Source organism: Heterodontus francisci, chromosome 6, assembly GCF_036365525.1.
Source record: "Heterodontus francisci isolate sHetFra1 chromosome 6, sHetFra1.hap1, whole genome shotgun sequence".
NCBI classification, from domain to species: Eukaryota; Metazoa; Chordata; class Chondrichthyes; order Heterodontiformes; family Heterodontidae; genus Heterodontus; species Heterodontus francisci.
This window is the reverse complement of record NC_090376.1, coordinates 49,648,766-49,667,885: the sequence shown is the minus strand read 5'-3', so window position 1 is coordinate 49,667,885 and position 19,120 is coordinate 49,648,766. Positions and strand designations below refer to the sequence as shown.

Sequence of the window (19,120 nt, the reverse complement as noted above, 5' to 3'; positions counted from 1 at the left end):
TAAATTTTTTCAAGATATTGCAAATGGAAGTTATGGTTAAAATTGATCATTCAAATTGATAATTGAAATCTTTTACATTTGATGGGTAGAGAGTGTTTATATTGTGATACACAAGCACAGTTATGTGGTACAGGCTGGATGGACCAGAGGGTCTTTACCTGTCAGTTATTGTTCACTGTTACCTTTTGAATAACTCAGATTTGGAGGCGATAATAGTTACTCCACTGTAGATAAATGTATTTTTAATGTGTTAATACATTAAGCTGAACCTGCCCAATTTTCTTTCATGCATACTTTAGGCAGCTGTTTCAGCCAATAGTGATGGGGTGGGAGGGCAGCTCCTTCTTTAACACATATGGAGAAAACAGGTAGAAATTTTGTTCTAAGTATTTTGTAAAGCCTTTTCAGATACAGCAATATTGCTTTTGTAAAGAGCTCCTACCTCTGTAAAGAGATTAAATAAGCCACCATTGAGGTTGATCTACCAACTGTCAATCTGCACTAGATTATGTTTGAAAAAAATAACAATGCATGATTATTATACCGGATCTTGAACCCCAGCCTCATCCCTGGCAGGCAACAAGGGTGGGCGGGGGTTTCAACCGTTGTTGTGGTGTAGGGTGGGGTGGAGGTAGGGATGGCAGTGATCCAGATATTTCTGTTGTGCCTGGAGGAGCAGTAAAACTGTATGGCCTGTAAAAAGCTGAAACAGTTGAATCCTAAAATGGCAATCGGGATTCTATGCAGGATCACAGGGCCCTGATTTGGATATTAAAAGTGCCTACTGCTTACCCTAAGTGATGTTACATAAATTCTCCCACAGCTGCGTTAAATGAACCGCTGGCATAAAAGTTAAATGTGGTCATCACTTTCACAGCCACAGGTGGAGCCATTGGGACTAATGAAGGTAGCTGCAGGTCTTCCTGTAGGAGCTGCCGCAGCTTCACTACTGCTTTTTAAGTGATAAATATTATTTTAGCACAGAACCCTTCACTTCAGCCTTCATAAGGTTTGCATGGCTTATAAATTCCTTGTGGGAGAGGTAGTATCCTGTAGAGCCTCTCCTCCATTGTGAACGCCTCCTTCCCCTCCCCAATTAAAACTCCAAACAAAGAAATCCTGTCCCTGATATTCAACCTTCAATTTTCTTCAGTGCACTTTACTGCATTCTGCAGGCAGTTGTTTCAGCCAATGGTGACTCAACCTAGCATAAAGGAAGATGGTTGTAGGTGTTGGAGGTCAAGCATCTCAGCCCCAGGACATTGCTGCAGGAGTTCCTCAGGGTAGTGTCCTAGGACCAACCATCTTCAGCTGCTTCATCAGTGACCTTCCCTCTATCATAAGGTCAGAAGTGGGAATGTTCACTGATGATTATACGATATTCAATACCATTCACAACTCCTCAGATACTGAAGCAGTTCGTGCCTATATGCAGTAAGACCTGGACAACATTCAGTCTTGGGCTGATAAGTGGCAAGTAACACTCGTGCCACACAAGTACCAGGCAATGACTATCTCCAACAAGAAAGAATCTATCCATCTCCCCTTGACATTCAGTGGCATTACCATCGCTGAATCTCCCACTATCAACATCCTTGGGATTACCATTGACCTGAACCTGAAATGGAGCAGCCACATAAATATTGTATTGCGTGCAATTGAATATTATGTGCAATTCTGGTCACCACACTACCAGAAGGACTGTAATCCAGCAAAGGAAGACACAGCTTTTAGACTCTTGAGAGAGGGAGGCCCACAAAGGGTATGATCTGGGCTCATGGATGGAGGTCCCCCTGAAAGCGATGTTGATGGAGCCCAATACCCATGGGCTTGTGAGGTAAAAAATAATCCAGACCTTGTTGGAGAATGAATGTCACGGATTTAGAAATTGACAGAATCAGGCATGGCTGCCATGATCCTTCTTCCTATGCCCAAATATGCTGCTAATACTTGGCTTATGCATGAAGCTTTGTTAAGGGACTAAAAATTACCTACAACTGTACAACTGTAGCTCAACATGATTGAATGCCTTCAGGACAGGAAGGGAGAAATTTAACAGAATTAAATCAATGGGAAACAATGGGGTCAATATTAACCCTCTCCCCCAAGACAGGTGGGAGCAGGTTGGGGGGAATTAAAAGTTAAAAATTTCAAAATGCGATCCCAACCTGCCACATGCACCCTGTTGCCATTTTTACAGCAGTGGGATGCGTAATGTGCCTGTGTCCCATCTTGAAGAGGTGGGAAACTTCATTGTGATATTTAAATCAGGCTCCCACAGTACAGTTGGGAGCTTGATATAAATTTAATGGTTGCCAGGGCTCGGAGCAGAGCAGAGAGCAGCCGTCTTCAGAAGTTAAGTGCTTTCTAGAATACTCCTCGCAAACCAGGAGGAGCAGTAGTGCTTCCACACCCTCCACCCCACTCCGGCCCAAAAGCAAGCCTTCTGCTGATGTGACAGCGAAGAGATGCTGTCAATCAGCTGATCTCCCTCCAACTCCCAATCTTGAGACACCTGCCCTGTTTAAGACCATCCCCACTAAAACCAACCCCCAATGGTCCCAAGTTGTAGCCACCTACCACTGGCCTTTCCACCTCACAGCTAGCTAGCCTGTCAATCTTCTACTGCCCAGAGCTTCCTGGAGCCTTAGAGGTATGGATTGACTCTCTTCACAATGAAGCAGTATTCCAAGAGAGACCAACATCCAGCAACTTTTCTTTTGCAGTGTGAAGGGGTGCCAGGCCCACGTCTGGAACTCTCTCACTGTAGGCAGTGGATGGGGTCTTATGGAATTGGGTGCATTGGGACTCTCTGGTGAGGGAGATACGTCTGCGACCACTCCTTGCAGTCATTGGTGAAGGGTACAGACTCTTGTTGATTTGATGAGAAACCTAACAGTGCCAATGAAGTCTTGAAAGCCCTGAAATATGGCATTCATCAGGCCGAACCTCATGGCATCTATTGAAACAGTTGTAGCTGAAACTCTGAGAGCCAGCAATGCCCTTAGTACATCCTCCTAGTGCCTTGTTACTGCAGAAACCTCCTGGACTGTCATTCTCTACATGGTGTTCTGCAAGTTGTGAGAAGTTGTGTGTCATCAAACCACTTCTCTATAATCTCAACTGTAATGGAAACCATCTCCATGGCTTGCACATGAGATTGATACTCCCTAACCATTATTCCTTTGTTCTTTAACCTACTTCAGCAACCTGTCTCCGTACGATATGCAACACCTTTTTATGAAGCTTCCTGCCCTCAGTCCCTGAGAGTTATTTTTTCAAGCCCTGACATCAGCCAGTAAAGCATCTGCAGATGAATCTGGGAGCCCTTTCTGCTGTTGATGCTCCTGAGAATGCCTCTTCTTAAGATAATCTTCCAATTCTGGATCTTTCAAAAAAGACATGTTCCCCCTTAATTACCTGCAGCATATTAAATACTGCAACAACACTCAAATTTCCTCCCTCTTATCTATTGCTAGTCAGTTTAGTGTACTAACTCAGCTCAAGCTGCCTCCTTCTACCCTGCTCCCAAATCAAGTTCAGTGACAGCTGTAATAGTGAGCCATCTGTATTTTAAATTGCACCATATGCTGCTGGGGAGATGAAGTTGAGCTCCAGTTGGGGAGGAATGTATTATCATAGTGCCTTCAGCCTGCCCACTTTCCAAGTGACAACTTAGGTAGAATAGTAAATAATGCTGCTTTTATTTTTAGTCATTTTTTTCCCTCAAAAATGATAGCCTGGAAATTCCGTGGGGATTTCTCACTTTCCCATCACAACTTCAATGGGAGATTGATGGAACCCCAGAGCTATGGTGTAAAAGGCTATTTTCAGCCAGGGCTTCCAATGGCCTGTCATCGAACTAGTAGTGGGAGAGCGAGAGTACCCCCCAGAACACCAAGGCTTTGATCTTTTTAATTTAGCAAGTTGCCACTGTACTAACTTCTACTTTAAAAAGTCTCAGTATATGTTTATGTTGCTTACATTGAAAGTTTACTTTAAAAAAAGATCTGTTGAAGAAAGAAAATCCTTTTGTGTAAGCAGTTATTTTACTGCTTTGAGAAGTTATATTGCAGGGAATATAATGCAAGGGAGACTCAACCAATTTCAGGAAGACTTGTAACACAGTTCCAGAAGATGAGAGCACAGGAGCTTGTAATTTTTTTTCAAAAAACAGACTTGCATTTATATAACACCTTTCACAACCACAGGATGTCCCAAAATGCTTTTTAGTCAATGAAGTACATTTGAAGATTAGTCACTGTTGTGATGTAGGAAATGGAGCAGACCATGCAAATACATACAGCAAGTTCCTACAAAAGGCAAAATGCTGAAGACCAGATAATCTGCTTTTGTGCTGTTGATTGAGGGGTAAATATTAGCCAGAACATTTGGAATAATTCCCTTACTCTTCTTTGAAATAGTGCCATGGGATCTTTTACTTCCAGCTGCAAAGGTAGACGGGGCCTCAGTTTAACATCTCACCTGAAAGATGGCTCCTGCAACAGTGCAGCACTCCCTCAGTACTGCACTGGAGTGTCAGCCTTGTTTTTTGTGCCTTTGGATTCAGAGACGAGAATGCTACCAACTGAGCCTGGCTGACATTCCCAACAGATTTTAAAGAGAAGCACGCAGGCATTTGCACACAGCTGTGTAACAAAATTCATAATATTCTGAAATTGATAAATTGAGACAGTTTTCAGTCACTGGCTGTATTTTAACCATTTTTTTTTTCCTCTGGAGAAGGGGCTCAATGCAGTAAAAATTGCCTGACAGATATTTGCTCTACTACTGAAAGCATTATGTGAGGCAGTGCTTGCAGTGACACAACACAATTTATTAGTGCTGTACATGATGGATGTCACTTGTGGCCAAGGACAGACATTCTGCAGTCATTGCTGCACTGCTTACTTCCTGCAGCATGGTAGAGATCACTTTGTCTCTATGCTATCTTGCGAATTATGGGTGATCCCAAGCAGAATGCAAATATTATTTGCTACAGTAGCATGTATAAGGGCGTAACATCAGAAGTAGCTGAAGAATAGGATATTGGCTCATTGTGATGCCATGAAGACCGCTTTACCATCAATTAATCATCGGTTAAGCTGCTGTTTCTGCTATGACAGTTAATGTAACAGTGGGCTAGATTAAAAAAAGGTTTCCAGTCTTCTAGTGAACTACTCATTGTGGAACTGAACAGTACCAGAATTAAGTTCATTCCTGGCTTATTCTGGGTCAGCTAGGGTCACAGTAGAGCTGTAGGTAGTGTAGCAGATGCATCTCTAGCAATGGCTTTTCTTCCAAACCCAACATTATCACCTCAGAAGTGCAGGAAGATACAGTCTCAGCCCCCCTCCTCTTCCTCATTTAAATGTTGCCCCTTGGCAAAGTCATCTGGAGACATGTAATCAGATTGCATATGTATGCTGACACCCAGTCTAGCACTTCACCACCTCTTTTAACCCTGCTACTGCCTCTGCACTATCAAACTGTTTCTCTAAAATATAGTCTAGGATGAGCCATAATTTTCTCTACCTAAACATTGGGAAGACCAAAGCCATTGTTCTTGGCCCAGTCACAAATTCCATACCTCAGTACAGTCTTCATCCCCTCCATAGCCACTATCTCCAGCTCAAGTAGATTACCTGCAACCTCGGCATCCTTTTCGACTCCGAGCTGAATTTCTGACCCCACATCTTCTCGTTCACAACGTCTTCCTGCTTCCACCTCTGTAACATTGTCCACGTCCATCCTTACCTCAGCCCATCTGCCACTGAAACATTCATTCATCACTTCCAGACTTAATACTTTAATAATTTGCTGACTGGCTTCTCATCATCCAACTTCCAACTCTAAATTTCAGATCACCCAAAATTCTGCTGCTCCTAACCTATCTTGCATTGAGTGGGCAAAACTGTGGCAGATGGAATTCAATCTGGAAAAGTGCAAGGTTACCCATGTTGGACCTAAGAAAGGTAGATCAGAGTATTTTTAAATGGAGAAAAGCTAGGAACTGTGGAGGACCAGTGAAATTTAAGGGTCCATGTATAGAAATCACTTAAAACTGGTGGGCAAGTCAAAAATAATCATTAAAAAGGCTAATGAAATGTTGACCTTTATCTCACAGTGGTGGAATTCAAAAGGTGGAAGTTGTGCTACTGTTGTATAAAGCTCCGTTTGACCACATCTGGAGCATTGTGCTCAATTCTAGGCACAGCACCTTAGGAACGATATATTGGACAGGGTGCAGTGCAGATTCACCAGAAAGGGTTAAATAATGAGAACAGGTTGCATAGACTAGACATGTATTCCCTTAAGTATAGAAGATTAAGGGGTGATCTAATTGTGGTGTTTAAAATGATTAAAGGATTTGATAGTGTAGATAGAGAGAAATTATTTCATCTGGTGGGGAGTCCAAAATCAGAGAGCAGAACCTTAAAATTAGAGCTAGGCCATTTAGGGGTGTCAGGAAGGGTTGTTGAAATCTGGAACTATTCCCCCAGAAGCTGTTGAAGTGAGGTCAATTGAAAATTTCAAAACTGAGATTAATAAATTTTTGTTCGGTAAGAATCTAGGCTGCCCAGTCTTTGGCTTTCAGCAAATAACTAGCTGTATCTCTACATCTCTTTTGGGCGGGCAGCTAGCTAGTGAGATATAAGTGAGGCCCGGAAGTTAAAATGGCCCAGGCCTCAAATTGATGACATCAGGTCAGTTTTACATTTGGCTCACCCCTCCCCCCATGAGCAAAGTATGAATTTTGTAATAAAAAATAACTGTGAAACACCAGTAACTCTATCTGTTTAGAATTGTGGGGCAACTCAGTGGAATAAAATAGAGAAAAATTGGTAGTAGCAAAAGGAAGTTGAAATAGAAAAGCTCAAAAATAGCTGTAATTGGAAGACTAAAGAAGAAATTGCTCTTGACAATATTAACTTACAAATGTCTAACACGTTCATGTGACATTCCCTTGTCCTCTATTTTAAGGGCGGAATTAAATTATTCAAATTAAAAGATTAATGCTTCCATTAAAATAGCAGAGGAATATTATAACAACAAGCTATATGTCTGCACACTGATGTCACTAAGATTAATTTCTAGGCTTAGAAAGAATCTGGGAATCTGTTAAGACTGTAATACACTTCCAGCCTGTTATTCTCTATGTAAATACCCTCGATTGTGCCGCTTTATTCAGTACTAATCCCAGCATCTATACTGCTTAATTGGCTGTATTTCATTTCGTGATTAAAATAAAAGTAAATTATTAACACTTCAGCTTTGCAAAGACATCATATTCCACCTTAGTCCTTGCATATTATCACCTTGTGAAATGTCTTATCGTTTTATGAAATAGACCGTGATTAATTTGAGGCAGCTAGCTTTGTCTTAAACCTAACATGTTGACGTACCTTAATTTTGTTTTCATTGATAATTGTCATTTCTTTTTACAAAATCCAGGCAATATGAATCAAGAATATTTTGTGCCTGTTCATTATGTATTCCCCTATCACTTCACCAGAATTCTGATAGTTTTCATGGGAGATTGGTAAATAGTTACTCTGGGCTGAATTTTGTTGTGCTCCCGACGTCGGTCTCTGTGGTAGGGCGAGCTGGAAGATCGCAGCAGCCCACCACAGAGCCTGACGCCAGGATTGCCGGGCCCGATTTTCCCAGTGGGGGCGAGTCTCCATGGCAGCCCCCCCCTCCGCCGCTCGGCAATGGGATCCAACTTCAAATATTTAAATAGAGGAGAGGCATACATTTACATACTGTGATCTTGTCAGTTGTTCGAGATCTTGCGTGTGACAGCCGGCACTCACACACCTTCACTTTCCCGTCCAGGGAAAGCTGGCGCCACTGAGGTGGGGAAGGGGGAAACCTAGGATTTTTAGTCAAGTGTGGGGGTGGGCGGGGGCGGGGACAGGGGTCAACTCTGCATTTCTAGTGTGGGAAGGGGAAGGGGTGACCTAAAGGCCTGCTACCCAACCCAAACCTGATGGGACCCGACGACATGTGTCGGGTTCGGGTATGGTCGGGTCGCACTTCCAGGTCCGGCATTCGGGTTCGGGTCAGGTCGGGCTGGATCAGACATGCTCTATCCACCACCTCAGTTAAGTGACTTCATTGTTAATTTACTTTTTAGACTTTAAAGGTGGTTTTGCTACAGTTATTTTAAGCTTGTGCAGCTAAGGAACAAAGTGAAAAATGGAAGGTGAGTTAACTGATGGTCGGGTCAGGCGCGGGAAAAAATGGAAGGACTCAGGCCAGTTTGGGCTTGGGGTAGGATGCAGTTCTGTCGGGCACGTGTCGGGTCTCATTTGCAGACCCGAGTAGGCCTTTAGGGTGACCTCTGCACTTTGTGCAGCTAGGAGGGGGAATGGTCAGATATTAAATGTAAGTTTTGATGGTGGAGGGGAGGAAGGAATAGGGCGGCCATTTATTTTCTTTGTATTGGGGGGTGGGGGTATGGGCCAGAAATCAATTTACAGTGTATTGGCGGGGGGAGCGGGGAGGTATGGACTTCAACCGTGCAGGTCTGGCTGCCCTTTAAAAATGGCGCCAGTGCCTGCACAGAGCCAGATAATGCCATTGCCAGCATCACAGAGCCCGCCCCCCCCCCCCACTATCGCGTTGTTGGGGGGAGGACCATCCTGCCTATGTAGATGAGCTGTTGCATGTGGGCCATCATTTGGTTTGCCCGCCGCTGACAGCAGAGGCGGGAGAATAAAATTCAGCCCTCTGTGTGGCAGTATCAAATGCTCTCACCCAAGCTGTTCATATTTGAGATGCAGTTTTTAAATAATAACTACAAAACATTATTGGGATAAAACGTTATATTGTTTGATACCTTATATTAAATTTTGCATCTAAAATGTGCTTTGTCAGTATCTGTATTAAAGTGAATTGATCCCATTAAATTATATCTAACAATATATTCAGCTCTTAGGTCAGGTGTTTTGTATTTATTTGTATTTTCTTTAAATGTGAACTACTAATGTGTGAAAAAGTTTTCCTCGACATCACTATTTAAAATAAAAGGATGTGCTATGACACAATCATTGGAAAACTATTGTAATTGCTGTCCTAGGAAAATCTCACATTCAGATTCATCCCCTGGGCTCAGTTCACCTCGAAGCTGATCAGGTACTCAGAATTAATAAGTTTGACATTGGCGAAGCCCTAAATTATCCAACAGTGACACAAAGCACTCAAACACTCAACACTTCTTTTGAAGTGAAAAGATTAAATGCCAGAAATGCACACCAGATCAGTCAGTATCTGAAAGAGAATGGTAGGCTAATTTTTGGGTCGAATCTTTCATCAGAACTCAGGTTATCATTTTAAGTCTCACCTAAAGAATGAACCCATCTTTTTTTTTCAAATCTCAACAGACCTGTAGTATACCTTCAGTTTTTCTCTTGAACTATTCTGAAAAACGGCTGTGAGCGTCTTTATACAACCTTGGATGGAGATAAGTGTTGGACAGATGTTTATTTCTTTGCTGCTATAATGTAAATATTTTGACCAAATTAATCGTTCATTTGTGTAGGGTCGGAATACTGGACATAGTTAACCTCTTTGCTGATTAAGGAAAAGGTAGAAAATGCGCACCAGGTTTATAGACTCTTGTTGAAGAAGAAGATAAAAGAAGGTGAGTAGTCTCATCTTCTTACCACTCTCAGATGTCTTCGTTGTGTCCATGATACTTGGCTGTCAACCCTGCAATGCTTATATCTTATTAAAAATGATTACTAATCTTCAATTTTTATTCCGAAAGAGGAAGGAGATACAAAATTCATTAGAAAGGATATTTGTTTCATTTTTGTGTTGTTTTACACGTGTTACAGACAGAATTGAGAGAGAGCGCTGAAACCCCGGTTCCCTTCCCTTTACTGTCTGTAATCAGTTTGTTTTTGACAAGGAAGATGTGTGTGTTTCCTAACCCCTTAGTGTATGGCCAATTTGAATAACCAGCAGCACGCTTTTCGTGGGTTTAAATAAAAAGGATTATTTTCATTCACACGTTCACCCAAAAGTCTGATGCTACGTCACTCATTCACCGTATATATATATATATATATACACACAATCGAGAAAGCAAGATCTGTCACGCACACCGGAAGTGTGAAGATACAACAATCATGGGTTAACTCTGAAGAGTTATGAAAAATGAACTTTGTCTTTAAAAAATGAACCTTTATTTTTAAAAGTGAACAATGGTCCAAAATGGCCACCGAAGAAAAGGGGATTGTCCTTTTGTGTATTCAAACAGTCAGACAAAGACAAAGGCCAAATCTTCAAAGCCAAAAGATGTAAATGAAACCTATCTTGCACCTATTCCAAAAATGTTCCAGAATTGAATGTCTTCTTCTGAAACAAAGGAGGTGTGAAGTAGCCATGTCCAGGGCCATTGTGCAATCACCGTGGGGAAGAGAGGAGAATGTCTCCTACCAAGAAGTGAGGGGTGGCACAGTTTGTTCCACATCCCTAATTGCGCTTGAGAAGATGGTGGTGAGCTGCCTTCTTGAACCGCTGCAGTCCTTGGGGTGTAGGTACACCAACAGTGCTGTTAGGAAGGGAGTTCCAGGATTTTGACCCAGCGACAGTGAAGGAACGGCGATTATAGTTCCAAGTCAGGATAGTGTGTGGCTTGGAGGAGAACTTGCAGGTGGTGGTCCCCATGCATCTGCTGTCCTTATCCTTCTAGTTGGTAGAGGTCGCGGGTTTGGAAGGTGCAGTCAAAAGAGCCTTGGTGAGTTGCTGTAGTGTCAGTGGTGGAGGGAGTGAATGTTGAAGGTAGTGGATGGGGTCTCAATCAAGCCTGCTGCTTTGTCCTGAATGATGTCAAACTTCTTGAGTGTTGTTGGAGCTGCATCCATCCAGGCAAGTGGAGAGTATTCCATCACACTCCTGACTTGTGCCTTGAGAATGGTAGACAGGATTTGGAGAGTCAGGAGGTGAGTTACTCACTGCAGAATCCCCAGCCTCTGACCTGCTTTTGTAGCCACAGCATTTAGTTCAGTTTCTGGTCAGTGGTGACTCCCAGGATGTTGATAGTGGGGGATTCAGCAATGGTAATGCCATTGAACATCAAGGGGAGATGGTTAGATTCTCTCTTGTTTGAGCTGGTCTTGCCTGGCACTTGTGTGCCGTGAATGTTACTTGCCGCTTATCAACCCAATCCTGGAAGTTGTCTAGGTCTTGTTGCATCTGGACACGGGCTGCTTCAGTATCTGAGGAGTCGCGAATGGTGCTGAATATTGTGCAATCATCAAAGAACATCCCCACTTCTGACCTTATGATGGAAGGAAGGTCATTGATGAAGCAGCTGAAGATGGCTGGGCCTGGGACACTATCTGAGGAACTCCTGCAATAATGTCCTGGGACTGAGATGATTGACCTCCAGCAACCACAACCATCTTCCTTTGTGATAGGTATGACTCCAAACAGCAGAGAGTTTCCACCCTGATTCCCATTAACACCAGTTTTTCCATGGCTTCTTGATGCCATACTTAATGTCAAGAGCAGTCATTTTCACCTCACCTCTGGAATTCAGGTCTTTTGTCCATGTTGGACCAAAGCCATAATGAGGTCAGGAGCTGAGTGGTCCTGGCAGAACCCAAACTGAGTGTCAGTGAGCAGGTTATTGCTGAGCAAGTACCACTTGATAGCACTATCAACGACACCTTCCACCACTTTGATGATGATCGAGAGGAGACTCATAGGGCGGTAATTGGCAGGATTGGATTTGTCCTGTTTTTGTGTGCAGGACATACCTGCGCATTTTTCCACACTGCTGGGTCGATGCAAGTGTTATAGCTGTACTGGAACAGTTTGGCTGTGTGCGTGGCTAATTCTGGAGCACAAGTCTTCAGTACTATTGCTGGAATGTTGTCAGGGCCCATAGCTTTTGCAGTATCCAGTGCTTCAGCCGTTTCTTGATATCACGTGGAGTGAATCGGATTGGCCGGAGACTGGCATCTGTGATGCTGGGGACCTCAGGAGGAGGCCGAGATGGATCATCCATTCGGCACTTCTGGCTCTACATGGATGCAAATGCTCCAGCCTTGTCTTTTGCATTGATGTGCTGGGAATGGGGATGTTTGTGGAGCCACCTCCTCCTGTCAGTTTAATTGTCCACCACCATTCATGATTGGATATGGCAGGACTGCAGAGCTTAGATCTGATCTGTTAGTTATGGGATTGCTTAGCTCGGTCTATCGCATGCTGCATCCACTGTTGGGCATACAAGTAGTCCTGTATTGTAACTTCACTAGGCTGACACCTCATTTTTAGGTATACCTGGTGCTGCTCCTGTCACTCTTCATTAAACCAGGATTGGTTCCCTGACTTGATGGTAATGGTAGAGTGGGGGATATGCTGGGCCATGAGGTTACAAATTGTGGTTGAATACAATTCTGCTGCTGTTGATGGCCCACAGCACCTCATGGATACTCAGTTTTACATTGCTAGATTTGTTCAAAATCTATCCCATTTAGCACAGTGGTAGTGCCACACAGCATGATGGTGGGCATCCTCAATGTGAAGGCGGGACCTTGTCTCCACAAGAACTGTGCGTTGGTCACTCCTACCAATACTGTTATGGGCAGTTGCATCTGCAACAGGTAGACTGGTGAGGACGAGATCAAGTAGGTTTTTCCCTCTTGTTGATTCCCTCACCAATTGCCGCAGACCCAGTCTAGCAGCTATGTCCTTTAGGTCTAGGCCAGCTCTGTCGTAGTGCTATCGAGCCACTCTTGGTGATGGACATTGAAGTCCCCCACTCAGAGTACATTTTGTGCCCTTGCTACCCTCAGTGCTTCTTCCACTTGGTGTTCAACATGGAGAAGCACTGATTCATCAGCCTGTGTGGGGGGTTGGTGGGGGGCGGTGCTGGTGGCAGGGGACAGTAGATAGTAATCAGCAGGAGGTTTCCTTGCCCATGTTTGACCTGATGCCTTGAGACTTCATGGGGTCCGGAATCCAGAGGCCTCCCAGGGCAACTCCCACTCGACTGTATACCACTGTGCCGCTACCTCTGGTGGGCCTGTCCTGCTGGTGGGACAGGACATATCCAGGGATGGTGATGGTGGTGTCTGGGACATTGTCTGCAAGGAATGATTCTGTGATAAGTCAATGTCAGGCTGTTGCTTGACCAGTCTGTGGGACATCTCTCCCAATTTTGGCAGAGGCCCCCAGATATTAATAAGGAGGACTTTGCAGGATTGACAGGGCTGGGTTCGCCATTGTCATTTTAGGTGCCATGGTCAATGCTGCGTGGCCCATCCAGTTTCATTCCTTGTAACAGCTTGAGTTCTAGAGAAGCCCAGAAGCACAGTGCCCTGCTGGAAAAAATCTGACATCTACAGTATACAGCAGTGAAAGCTAGAAGTAACTCACCATCTTCAACAGAACCTTCAATCAAGAGAAATCTACAATCATCTCAGGGCTACATCCATCGAGAACTTGATTCTCAAGAGAATTCAACAGGTTTATTGTAACCTTCCCCTCGCTAAAAACTATCTTCCTGCTTCCCTTCGCTATTGTGTGTGTATATATGCGGTTGCGACAATTTCAGGATAAGGCAAATTGTTCGATAAACAATTGATTTTCTGTTTTTAAAACCTACAAGAAAATCTGTTTCTGTCTGTTTATTTGAGAAATAAAACACCATGGGGCTCAATTCTAATGCAAATACACTTGTTGCGGTCAGGTGGGACTTTGAACAGTGGGAACCACCCATGTCATACCATGTGGCTGTAACAGTTATTTGTACTGTAGTTTATGAAGAACATAAGCACAAACTGTGAGAATATTGGAGTATTTTAAGAAAGGGAATGAGACCCCCTGAAGGAAGTAGGTTCCACATTGATTTGCGTTCAACCCATGACACACTCAATTTACATGGGATTTACATCTTTTTAAGACCTCAATTTGCAGTGTTAAAGTTTGGTGGTTCATGAAAGATGGCATTCCAGGGCCATCAGGAGCCAACATTGCCTATTTGGCTGCACCTGGCAAGGTGCCACTGACTCCATCTCTCTTCCTGGTGACTGTCTGAGGCTGAAATAGACTGTTTGCGACCTTGGTGTCATATTTGAGTCTGAGAAGAGCTTTTGACCCACACCTCCGCACCATCACCAAGACTGCCAACTTCCACTTCTGTAACATCACCTGACTCTGCCCCTGCCTCAGCAGCTTTGCTGCTGACAATCTCATCAATGGCTTTGCTACCTCTGGACCCAACTATTCCAATGCTTTCCTGGCCGTTCCACCCCATCTTCCACCCTATGTGAACTTGAGCTCATTTGAAAGTTTGCTGCCCGTGTCATTACTCACACCAAGTCCCATTCACCACCCCTGTGCTCGCTGACTGACATTGGCTCCCGGTGCAACAACACCTCAGTTTTAAAATTCTCAGCCTTGTCATCAAGTCCCCTCCATAGCCTCACCCCTCCCTATCTTTACAATGTCCTCCAGCCCTCCAACCCTCTGACGTATCTGCACTTCTTCAATTCTGGCCTCTTGCACACCCCAATTTTAATCACTCCACTGTTGATGGCTGTGCCTTCAGCTGCCTAGTACCTAAGCTCTGGAATTTCGCCTCCACACCTCTTTGTCTCCATACCATTCTTTCTACTTTAATATGCTTCTTAAAACTTACCTCTTTGACCAAGCTTTTGGTCATCTCTCCTAATATCACTTTATATGGCTTGGTGTCAAATTTTGTTTTTTAATGCTCCTGTGAAGTGCATTGGTTTGTTGTACTACATTAAAGACACTATATAAATGCAAGTTGTTGTTTCTTAAGAATGCATTCACACTCGAACTGCATCATTGGTACAAAGCAATGTAGTTATGGTTTAAATATGGCTGAATCTGGAGTCAGGGCCCAATTTCATATAGAATGAAGTGGCATGAGACTTCTTGAAGGAGGTAGATTCCACTTCTACCTGCATTTAAGTCATGACACACCCAATTTATGTGGATTTTTAATCGTTTTAAGACCTCAAGTTGCAGTGCATGAAGTTGGTACTTCATGAAAGATGGCATGCCAGGTGATCAGGGGCCAGAATTGCCTATTTGAGTGCACCTGCCAAGATGTCACTAACCATTTCTGTGAATCCGATCATATCTATGTGGGAATGGCCATCGGAACCTACCTTTACAGGGTTTGGGGCAGCATAAGTACAGATCCCAAGTTGTACCATCTGCTCGAAATAGACCTACAGCTACTATGCAACATAAAGCTTGACACTGGGTATGTGTATTTACTGTAGCCTCAAATTTAGCTGTAACTTATTGCAGGCATGTTGCAGTACTGAACTAGTGTAGTGGAGTGGTGGAGTACAACCCTCCTTGTAGCATCTCATATCGCACCACTTCAGTTTCAGCTGCTGTCAAAGAGGAGGCCAAGTGCTGAGCTGTACTGCCAATTGCCTGCAGTCTAATGCCTACACCTTCATCTTTACCTGCCACTTCTTTAAGTCCCTGCCTTTCCAGCCTTGGGGTTGAAATACTATCCAGAATCTAGCTCAGTTTTGTCCCCCTCATTATAACAATGCCCTTTAATTGTTTTAAATTTCATTTAGACACATTTCCTCTGCTGCCAGTAACGTAACGCCTAGACCCATCTGAGTTTGCAGATGGGGTTGTGGATAATTATGCAAATAAGCCTAGACCAGAAAATTGAGTTGGATTTACATTTGAGATCCAATCAGTTCTTAAAGCAGTCCAAACAAATTATAATTGTCTTGCATCCAAAGATGGAAATTGTCCTCCACAAAGTTAGCGTCAGTGCAGAGCCAGAACCAATTTATAATGATGTTAAACTTGTGCTGTGAATGCATAGTAAATTATGGGATATTTTAAAACTATTCAACTTTTAAACATTCAGAATTCACAGCTTGTGTGCAACTAAACATTTAACTCGCATATGTTCTTGAACGACAACAAATGCAACAATATAAATTTGCGGTGTTTATTTTGGTGGAAGTACAGAAGAATAAAAGCTACATCTTATTCTAAAGGGGCAGGTACATATAATTATTTACAATGTGCTCACAAGATAGTTGGTAAACAAAGTGAAAGTTGCTATTGAAGTAGAGGAGCTACCACCTTTAGATTTGCTATTTAAAAAATGGATCTCCAAGGGGATTTTGTGATAATTTATAGAAATGGTAATGCTCCATGGATTTGAAAAGAATAATCATTTCCCAGGACTCCCACGATGTGCATTGATTATCACATATTTAATTCATTTATAGTTTAACCAGCAATTATTTTTTTAAACATGGTCTTCACTGAGTTTAGACAAGATCATGAAGATATTATGAATCAGGAAGGCTATTCACCCACTGCAGCACCCAATTTGTTATTAAAAATGGTCCTTTCAATGCTTCTGTGGTTCATGCCTGAACTACCCATTCTATCAGAAGTCTATTCATTTTTAATCATTCTTCGTATGGTAAACTTCCTGGTATCAGTCCACTGGTTTGAACCTGTGGCCTCTTGTCTTACTCTCACAATTTGTTTAAAGTTATGTTCTGGATTTACCTTTTACATATTTTTTGCTGCCTGGTATATTTCTATAAGATCACATCTCCGGTACCCGCTTTCAACCTCCATTGCCCAAGTTTCTCCAATCATTCCTCATAATGCAAACCATTAACACAAACCTTTTGGCTGTTTGGTTCAGTACTCCGTTTGCTTTTTAGGTGTTGCTCTGCATTGGTTGGATGTGATCTCACAGAATTTCTTCAGAAGTTCCCTGGATTGGCTACTGTAACTTTGTCGGAAGATTGTCAAAAACCCAGTTTACAGATCTATCAGGGGTGTCGCAGATCTTGCATTGAAGTTACAGTGGCTGATCAGGAGAGAGACACAAAATTCACAGCAGATGAGCAGTAAGTTTACTAAAACTGCCAGTTTCTTTTAAACTTCAGGTTTAGCTTTTTCAACACTACTTAAGGAGCAGTTTTGCTTCCTATGTGCTGTGCACTTGCTGTTTGTTAATTAAGAATGAGCGAAAACTCAGAAGAGAGAACAACTTAATTCCCACAGTCCACTTCTCGCAATTCAAAGTTGCTTAATTTGAATTATCTGTTAATTTGAATAGTTTTCAAGCAAAAACAAACATTTCCTGTATAGTTTCATTTAAATCACTTAATTCAAATTTTCCTCAAAAACTTTGAATTAACAGGAGTGATCACATTTACCATTAACTGGTGGACATGCGTCATGGGAATCTTCCCTGCTTGGCAATAGCAGAATGCATCTACTTCTGTGAAATGTTGAACTGCTGTACAGCAATACCATCTGTAAAAACTAACATTAAGAACAAATAGATATTAAGGGGAACAGAGATAGCAGGTAGAGAGAAACTATTTTTGCTGGTTGGGGAGTCTAGGATTAGAGGGAATAGTGTAAAAATTAGAGCCAGACCTTTAAGGAGTGAAATAAAGAAACACTTCTTTACAACGGATGGTAGAGGTTTGGAACTCTCTTCCACAAATGGCAATTGATGCTAAATGAATTGTAACTTTTAAATCTGAGATTGATAGATTTTTGTTATCCAAAGGTATTAAGGGATATGAAGCGAAGGCAGGTACATGGAGTTAGGTCACAGATCAAGCATGACTCTTGTTCCTATATTCCTATAAATAGCTACTTCTTCTTCTTCTTCTTTGGCCTCCTTGTCTCGAAGAGACAATGGGTAAGCGCATGGAGGTGTTCAGTGTTTTGTGAATTAGTGCCTGGAGTGGCTATAAAGTCCAATTCTAGAGTGACAGACTCTTCCACAGGCGCTGCAGATAAAATTGGTTGCCGGGGCTGTTACACAGTTGGCTCTCCCCTTGCGCTTCTGTCTTTTTACTTGCCAAATGCTAAGTCTCTTCGACTCGCAACACATTAGCACCGCCTTTATGGCTGTCTACCAGCTCTGGCGTTCACTGGCAACTGACTTCCACGACTTGTGATCAATGTCACAGGACTTCATGTCGCGTCTGCAGATGTCTTTAAAGCGGAGAAATGGACGGCCGGTGGGTCTGATACCAGTGGCGAGCTCGCTGAACAATGTGTCCTTGGGGATCCTGCCATCTTCCATACGGCTCACATGGCCAAGCCATCTCAAGTGCCGTTGGCTCAGTAGGGTGTATATGCTGGGGATGTTGGCCGCCTCGAGGACTTCAGTGTTGGAGATACGGTCCTGCCACCTGATGCCAAGGATTCTCCGGAGGCAGCGAAGATGGAATGAATTGAGACGTCGCTCTTGGCTGACGTACATTGTCCAGGCCTCGCTGTCGTACTGAGGACACAGACTTGATACGCTCGGGCTTTTGTCAGTGCACCATTTTCCCACACTCTCTTGGCCAGTCTGGACATAGCAGTGGAAGCCTTTCCCATGCGCTTGTTGATTTCTGCATCGAGAGACAGGTTACTGGTGATAGTTGAGCCTAGGTAGGTGAACTCTTGAACCACTTCCAGAGCATGGTCGCCGATATTGATGGATGGAGAATTTCTGACGTCCTGTCCCATGATGTTCGTTTTCTTGAGGCTGATGGTTAGGCCAAGTTCGTTGCAGGCAGCCGCAATCCTGTCGATAAATCTCAGCAGACATTCTTCAGTGTGGGATGTTAATGCAGCATCGTCAGCAAAGAGGAGTTCCCTGATGAGGACTTTCCGTACTTTGGTCTTCGCTCTTAGACGGGCAAGGTTGAACAACCTGCCATCTGATCTTGTGTGGAGGAAAATTCCTTCTTCTGAAGACTTGAGTGCATGTGAGAGCAGCAGGGAGAAGAAGATCCCAAACAGTGTAGGTGTGAAAACACAGTCCTATTTCACACCACTCAGCAGAGGAAAGGGGTCTGATGAGGTGCCACTATGCTGAATTGTGCCTTTCATGTTGTCATGGAATGAGGTGATAATACTTAGTAGTATTATCAATCCGATCTTTTCTAGTAGTCTGAAGAGACCACGTCTGCTGACGAGGTCAAAGGCTTTGGTGAGATCAATGAAAGCAACGTAGGGGGGCATCTGTTGTTCTCGGCATTTCTCCTGTAGCTGGCGAAGGGAGAACAGCATGTCAATGGTGGATCTCTGTGCTCGAAAGCCACAGTGTGCC

At 43.3% G+C, this 19,120-nt stretch overlaps 1 protein-coding gene across 1 annotated transcript in view; it reads left to right on the top strand.

The window, feature by feature from the left end:
• Positions 1-19,120, top strand: part of sgcg (sarcoglycan, gamma) — a 702,223-nt gene that overhangs the window by 67,421 nt on the left and 615,682 nt on the right. The window contains exon 2 of the mRNA XM_068033637.1: positions 9,548-9,649. The gene's annotated coding sequence lies outside the window, so the exon portion shown is untranslated. The remainder of the gene's footprint in view (positions 1-9,547; positions 9,650-19,120) is intronic.